Raw genomic sequence first — 7,500 nt, 5'->3', positions numbered from 1 at the left:
GTCGGTTTCAACCTCCCACCGCACACCCAACACTGTAGCAGTAACTGATCATCATACAGAGCCAGCGACTTATTTTCTATAGTCAAGGGCGTTCAACCTCCCACTGCAGACCCCACACTGTAGCAGTAACTGATCATGCTACAGAGCCAGCGGCTTATTTTCTATAGCCAGGGGGTTCACCTTCCCACCACAGACCCCACACTGTAGCAGTAACTGATCATGATACAGAGCCAGAGGCTTATTTTTTATAGGCCGGGGGAGAGGCGCGAACTCGCGACATCTGAGCTGTATGCCACGACGCCAGCGACCATACTAGCGGACCAGCTAAAACAAGATTAGAATAGGATATAGGATCTAGGCCCAAGGACAAGCGCTGGGATTTAGAGGTTATTCTGCGCTGAAAGGGAATTAAGGCTGTATTAACATAAAGGACGGTGTAATCGCAGCTAAAGTCCAATATAAGCTCAGATTAAGCCAAATTTAATCGCGGACATAATATGTAAACCTATAATAGTCGCTCAAAGTTCACCGTATTCACTGTATTCAAAGTCCACTGTAGCCGCGGATAAAGTTCGCAGTAACGATATACAAATTCCACGACAGTGACCCCCTGTAGATTCGGGTGTCGTAATCTATGACTTAATATTTCTTGGCAGGGTCATTATCCCTGTGATATCTACAGTATTTTTTTATGTTTATACGGCCATCCCCAACGGCCTTGTATTAAGCCACGGCCAACTATAGAGGAGGCCTGGTCACTGGATTGTGACGTAGGCAGCTTGAGGCTTTGGCCTCAGCTGATAATTGTTACTGCTTGTTTTCCATATGGTCAACGAAATCCCATCGTTACGTTGTCTTATTATCATTGTCTTTCTATTCTTCAATAACTTACTTATCGCTAATAGCATTTTGTCCATGATTAAGGACGCCGTGAAGGTGGAAACATACAGGGTTAAAATCCCTTGGGGGTCACTATCTCGGTATGAAACTAATTCCATTTCGAATTTGAAAGTTAAAACTCGAGACACTGAAAAACCTGAGATTCCGAAAAAAGACCACTGTCAGAAAACTAAAGCCTGTAGGCAAAACCGGATCTAAGCGGTTTTCCTTAAATCTGAGGTAGTTGTATATTCAGCAAGAGTCTATATGTTCCGTTATAAAATGGGTTATAAGAATTATCCAACGCCTATTGCGAGAATTTGAGAGAATTCATTGCGTGTGACAAAATGTGACATTAGAACACAAAGGTATACAGAACAGAGGTCTGTGCTCTTACAATTAATGACTGAAAGTATTTTCTTCAGTTTTGACAGAGTAACGCAGCATTGGAATTTTTAGAACGTCAATGTACTTAAAATCAAGCAGTACATTATAATCAGATGAGCATTTATATAAAACTAAATATTCAGAGTGGCTAGCGAAATCCACTGGTCACTTTTTACATTTTTTTTCATTCATAAATATTGCAAAGACCACCGTTCCACAGTTCTAAGTGAAAGAGAAACGAAAGATCTGTAGTAGTTACTGGGTAGAAGGGATGCTTAGGTAATATGAAGGAATATTGTGCACAACACTCTATAATGACGCCCGAAAGAAGCTTAAATGACCATAAGTCTGTTCTGAGACATTAAGAGTTTCGAGGTGATGCCTGTCAACAATATTATTTCAAAAGAAAAAAAAATACATGGTCGAATAAGGGCCTGGACGGGACGGGTCAGTAAACGGCAAATACTAGAATCAATGCAATATATTCTGTAGGTAGGCGAGATACGACCCTAGCCAAAGGACATTCACACTTGGTCCTTATGGTATTCATAACATTTTGACAATACCAAAGGATATTCACACTTGCTTCTTGAGGTATTCGTAACATTTTGACAATACCAAAGGATATTCACACTTGGTCCTTAAACGTTTTGACAATACCAAAGGATATTCACAATTGGTCCGTAAGGTATTCATAACATTTTGACAATACCAAAGGATCTTCACACTTGGTCCTTAAACGTTTTGGCAATACCAAAGGATATTCACACTTACTTCTTGAGGATATTCACACTTACTTCTTGAGGTATTCGTAACATTTTGACAATACCAAAGGATATTCACACTTGGTCCTTATGGTATTCATAACATTTTGACAATACCAAAGGATATTCACACTTGCTTCTTGAGGTATTCGTAACATTTTGACAATACCAAAGGATATTCACAATTGGTCCTTGAACGTTTTGACAATGCCAAAGGATATTCACACTTGGTCCTTAAATGTTTTGACAAAACCGAAGGATATTCACATTTGGTCCTTAAGGTATTCGTAATATTTTGACAATACCAAAGGATATTCACACTTGGTCCTTAAGGTATTCAGAATGATAAAAAAAATTATTCGCAAAATAGAGAAGAATCTCTACAACTGTAACGCTGCTGAAGTAGCCATTACTTTTAATAAAGTATGCTTGAGAGAGGGTCTGCTTCCTAAGTACAATAATAATAATAATAATAATAATAATAATAATAATAATAATAATAATAATAATAATAATAATCGACAACATACTTAGTACCTAAGCAATAATTATCGTAATTTAACCAAAACCTGTAATCTCTCTCTCTCTCTCTCTCTCTCTCTCTCTCTGTTAAAGCGATTTTTTCAAACTTCCAATCGAAAACATTATTTTGTAACTAACATTATCATTAATTAATCAGATCGGTAATTATTGACAAACTAACTCTCACTCTCTCTCTCTCTCTCTCTCTCTCTCTCTCTCTCTCTCTCTCTCTCTCAAACGATTTCCCAACCTCCCAATAAAAAACATTGTAACTAAGCAGCAGTTATGTTATTTAACTAGGCCTGTGATTATCGACAAACGCTCTCTCTCTCTCTCTCTCTCTCTCTCTCTCTCTCTCTCTCTCTCTCTCTCTCTCAAAGCCAAACTTCCAAACTACAGTAAAAATTGTCTCATGCAGTTTCGCATTTCTTGGCGAATATCAGAATTTTCAAGACTTTTGAAATCTTCTGTTGTCGCAAAATAGGCTGTCCCGAAAGTTTTCGAAAGTAGGCCACTGGGTCAGAGGGGTCTTAGGATTGAATGGAATAAGGAATTTAGTCTCAAAAACCAAGCACTGGGACCTATGAGGCCGTGGCCTTCAAGGTGCTTAGCTCAGCTCTTCTGTGCTTGTAATTAAACGTTACAATATACGTATTCATATATAATATACGTATATATAAATATATGTGTACATATATAATTATATATTGTATATATGATACACTTGTATCTATTGTCTTAGCGAGAAGAACCCGTCTTGTAACAGGAAAACATTGGATATATATAGATATATATATATATTATATATATATATATATATATATATATAGATATATAATTTCAATATTTTCCTGTTCTACAAGACGGGTCCTTCTCACTACCAATAATAGACCTACTTTGAGAGAGAGAGAGAGAGAGAGAGATGAGATGAAGAGAGAGAGAGAGAGAGAGAGAAAATGACTTCCTCGAATCCGGAACAACTGATTCCATCTTCGAAACTGAAAAGAAGAGCTACTGGAGAATACTAAGAAAAAAAAAAAGAGAAAAAAAAAAGACAAAAAAAAAACTCAGAAGTTCGAGGTATATTCTTGGCTACAAATAGCACATAAAATTAATGGTACCCAAAATTAGGCCCAGTTTAAAAAAAAAAAAAAAGTAGCATTAGTTCTCCGAATGCACTAAGAAAAAAAAAAAAAATATTTTGAACGTGTCAGAGGCTATTCCTAATAGTGAGGACACAGGAACTCGGCAAAAGAGTTGAAGAACATGTTCACTACTGAATATGTCATTATTATTATTATTATTTTGTTGAAAATAATTGCTGTTTTCAACAACTTAATCTTATGCAGAGTCTTTTCAACTCTCCTGATGATTCGTCTTTCTGACTCAGCCAGGTTGTTGAATAGAATACCAATACTCATATCTGTCATAATTAGGTATTTGTCAAACATATTTTATCAAAAGTATTTTTGAAAAAATATTTTTGACAAATATCCTAATTATGACAAATATCAACATTGGAATTCTACTCAACAACCTAGCGGAGTCAGAAAAACGAATTATCAGGAGAATTGAAAGGACCCTGTATAAGATTAAGTCGTTGAAAACAGCCATTATTTTCAACAAAATATGTATCAAAGAAGGTCTGCTCCCTGCATATTATTATTATATTATTATTATTATTATTATATTATTGATTATTTGTTCTATCACAGTCCTCCAATTCGACTGGGTGGTCTAAAGTGGGGTTCCGAATTGCATGCCTGCCATCCCTTAGGAGTCCATCTTTTCTTTTTCGTGTGTTTTTTGCCGTTTTTCTAGAATCACACTCTTCTGCATGAGTCCTGGATCTAACTTTCAGCCTCTAGTTTTTTTCTAGATTCCAATTCAGGGATCTTGGGATCATGCCTACGTGTTCCTATTGAATTAATGGGTACAACATTATTATTATTATTATTATTATTATTATTTTTGTTATTTAGTTATCATTATTATTTTAATTATTTTTTTTTTTTTTTTTTTTTTTTTTTTTTTTTTTTTTTTTTTTTTTTTTTTATTTTTTTTTTTTTTTTTTTTTTTTTTTTTTTTTTTTTTTTTTTTTTTGCTCTATCCCACCGTGCCTCCAATTCGGACTGGGTGGTATTTATAGTGTGGGGTTCCGGGTGCATTCCATCCTGCCTCCTTAGGAGTCCATCACTCTTCTTACTATGTGTGCCGTTTCTCAGGATCACACTCTTCTGCATGAGGCCCGGAGCTACTTCAAGCCTCTAGTTTTTTCTAGATTTCCTTTTCCAGGGATCTTGGGTGACGTGCCTAGTGGCCTCGTGCTCCTATGTATTATGGGTAACGATTTTCCACTGGCCATTATCCCCATATCCTTCTTATTTTCTATTTTCAAGATCTTGACTACTTATCCAATTTTTTCCCTCTCTTTATCTCTTCAAGCTCTGGGTGTCCCCATGGTAGTGGCGTGCCGCCGTGGAGAGTGGGTTAGGTCTTTCAATAAGACTTGAAAGTCAAGTTAAGCAACATTGGCTCTGGTCAGCTCGTTGGCTGGGGTGGAACCGCTCTCCTACGGACGTTGATTCCTTGGGAAAGGATCTTTACCATAATTTCCTCAGTCTACTCAGCTGTAAATGAGTACCTATCCCTGATGGGGTAGGGTCCAGCTATGGGTTAAATAGCAAAACTCAGCAATGATGGAAAGAAATGAAGGATTAAACGACAACGACGTAAATGGAACCTCTGGCAACAGAGGAGCTTCGTCCGGCAACCAGGTATTCAACCCAATAGAAGGGGAAGAACGGTCAGGTACTTGGAGGTCGTCATCCAGCAACTGATCACCACAACGACAATAATCAACAGCCTGAGATTATTATTATTATTATTATTATTATTATTATTATTATTATTATTATTATTATTATTAGTTGTATTTTAGGTAGACCTTCTTTATAGCATATTCTATCGGAGATTTCTGCTTTTATCCTGCAATGATTTTATAGAACTCTTTAATATATATTCTTCTTACTAACGGACTTTTTCAGTGTTACATAGACTGACTTTTCCCTATGCCTCCCAAAGGCACATTACTCAATCTATGTAACACTGAAAAAGCCGAAATATGAAGAATAGCAAAAGAATTTCTATAAAATCAATGCAGCTGAAGCAGCAATCTCCTTCAAATAGAGCGTATTATTATTATTATTATTATTATTATTATTATTATTATTATTATTTATTATCATTATTATTATCATTATTTATTATTATTATTACTATTATTATTATTCTGTCGAAAAAAATGGCAGATTTTAAACGAATTAATCTTAATATATTTTTCTTTCTTATTTTTTCTTTTCATTCGGTTCTTATTAATTGGCCATTATTCATACCGGGAGAAATCTGAGTAATGCTGAATGTGATCATTCATATAGAACAGGATTTTTCTGATCATTCATATAGAACAGGATTTTTCTGTCAATAAATAAAATTACACATCCAGCATTACTTAGATTTCTCCCAACACGAATAATTGGCCAATTATTAAGAAGTATCGCTCGCTGAGCCAGAGAAGCGATTGATAAAAAAATATAGAAAAGATAATATATAAGATTAATTCGCTGAATTCTGCCGCTGTATTCGACCGAATTTGTTTCAAAGAGGGTCTTCTTCCAAAACATTATTATTATTATTATTATTATTATTATTATTATTATTATTATTATTATTATTATTTTCATACCAGAAGATGCTTATAGCCCGATTGCTGCCCTGATAAACCTAACCCGTACATGCATTTCATTATTATTGTTATTATTATTATTATCATTTTTATACCAGAAGATAGTTACATCCTGGCTGCTACCTAGATAAACCTAACTACGAATAAAACGAAAGCCCTCGATGGCTACTATAACTGTTAAAAGCAACAGCGTCATGAGCGCCGCCGCCAGTTGCACCATGATTGACGCCAAAAACATCCTAAAACGATCTTGCACGAGACCCAAAAATAGACCCTGAAGTAGAGGGAGGGGGGGGGGGGGGGGGGGGGGGGAGCATCTACATCTTGCGTCACACGTCTCACCACCGGATTTCAAGTCCAGTCAACACCCCCATCCAGGAGGCCGACGAGGGGCGGGCGCCTCCCGAGAGGAAACGAAATCTAGATTATCTCGACGTTGCTGCTTTTTTTGCATCATCTGACTCGCGTCTTGGTCCAACAGGGGCGGACACACAGTTTTGTAGGAAGAGGGTGGATGTCTCCCCTACTCTCCCCGACCCCCAACCTACCCTGCTCCACCCGGGGTGGACAAACGTGTTTGCAGGAGGAGTGTGGTTGTCTCCCCTACTCTCCCCGACCCCCAACCTACCCTGCTCCACCCGGGGTGGACAAACGTGTTTGCAGGAGGAGGGTGGATGTCTCCCCTACTCTCCCCGACCCCCAACCTACCCTGCTCCACCCGGGGTGTACAAACGTGTTTGCAGGAGGAGGGTGGATGTCTCCCCTACTCTCCCCGACCCCCAACCTACCCTGCTCCACCTGGGGTGGACAAACGTGTTTGCAGGAGGAGGGCGGATGTCTCCCCTACCCTCCTTGACCCCAACCTACCCTGCTCCACCCGGGGTGGACAAACGTGTTTGCAGGAGGAGGGTGGATGTCTCCCCTAACCTCCCTGACCCCCAACCTACCCTGCTCCACCCGGGGTGGACAAACGTGTTTGCAGGAGGAGGGTGGATGTCTCCCCTAACCTCCCTGACCCCCAACCTACCCTGCTCCTCCCGGGGTGGACAAACGTGTTTGCAGGAGGAGGGTGGATGTCTCCGCTACCCTCCCCGACCCCCAACCTACCCTGCTCCACCCGGGGTGGACAAACAGGTTTGTAGGGGTGGATGGCCTGTGTCATGTCTTCCCTACAAGGACAAACAAGACTAGATATTCACACGG

This window comes from Macrobrachium nipponense, chromosome 3 (genome assembly GCF_015104395.2).
Source record: "Macrobrachium nipponense isolate FS-2020 chromosome 3, ASM1510439v2, whole genome shotgun sequence".
Classification (NCBI taxonomy): Eukaryota; Metazoa; Arthropoda; class Malacostraca; order Decapoda; family Palaemonidae; genus Macrobrachium; species Macrobrachium nipponense.
Note: the sequence above shows the minus strand (reverse complement) of the source record.